The following is a 1305-nucleotide window of genomic DNA, read 5'->3' on the forward strand; positions in this document are numbered from 1 at the left end:
GGCTTTTATTGCTTTCTTCTTGTTCTTCCATTGAACAATTGACGAACTTAGCAAGATCTAATTCCTATTGCGTTCAATTCAAATAGGAGAAATTCACATATTTGTGCGTAACCAAGAGGTCTGCACATCGTCTGCGATTCACATTACATCCAAATTTATTGAATATAATCCAAACCTTGCTTTGGCTTTCTTGGGTCGATTTCAATCTTGATCATGGGTTTGGTAGAGTTTGCATACGCGGGTTCACATCATAAGTATTTTTTAATATTATGCAACTTCACAACCTACTAATTTCTCTTATATCCGTTGCGATATTCTCGAACTAAAGGGTGACAATTATAAAGTATGGAATGAGAGAATTCTTCTCCATTTGTGGTGGATGGACATTGACTACACTATTAAGAAAGATGAACCACTTGGTATACATGGTTTTGTCAATCAGCATGATAATTTCCAAGACTTGATAAAGGCCATTGATGATTCATTCATCACTTCAAATAAGGCATTACAAGCACCATTTATTGTTCACTGCATCTTGATCACTCTACCACAATAGTACTGACTTTTCAAAATCTCATACAACATACATAAGAAAAAATGGTCAATCAATAAATTAATGACTGTGTGTTCAAGAGAAAGTGGGGGTAGTGATATAATAAGGCGGAAGTGTAACGCTTACTATAACCCATAGGAAGGGAAAGGCTCAGACTAATCAAAAGAGAAATGGTAAAGTACCATCCCAAGTTGATATCAAAAAAGATGCCAAGTGTTACTTCTGTAAAAAGAATGGACACGTGAAGAAAAATTGCTCTAAATTCAAGAAATGGTTTGAGGATAAAGGTAATCCATTCTCATTTGTTTGTTATAAACCTAATATGGTTAATGTAAATATTAACACCTAGTGGATTGAATCTAGATCTACAATCCATATTGCAAACTCCTTGTAGAATATACAAAACCTAAAGAAGCTAGTGAAAAATGAGCAAAATATCTCACTTGGAAACAAGATGGGCTCACAAGTGGAGGCTATAGGGACATGCATTTTAACTTTAAACAATGGCTTTGTATTGAAATTAGATAGGAATTTTTATGTTCCAAGTTTTTTAAGAAACTTGATCTCTATTTCCAAACTTGTATCATTGGGATATTCCTTTAAGTTTTCAAATACGTCATTCAATTTATTATATAACTCTGAATGTGTTAAGAATGGTATTTTGTCTGATAGTTTTTATTGCATTGATATATGAAACAATATCACTTATAGTCCATTGCATGTTCACACTTCTAATTGTGTTTGTAATGGTA

Source organism: Olea europaea, chromosome 7, assembly GCF_002742605.1.
Source record: "Olea europaea var. sylvestris chromosome 7, O_europaea_v1, whole genome shotgun sequence".
Lineage (NCBI taxonomy): Eukaryota > Viridiplantae > Streptophyta > Magnoliopsida > Lamiales > Oleaceae > Olea > Olea europaea.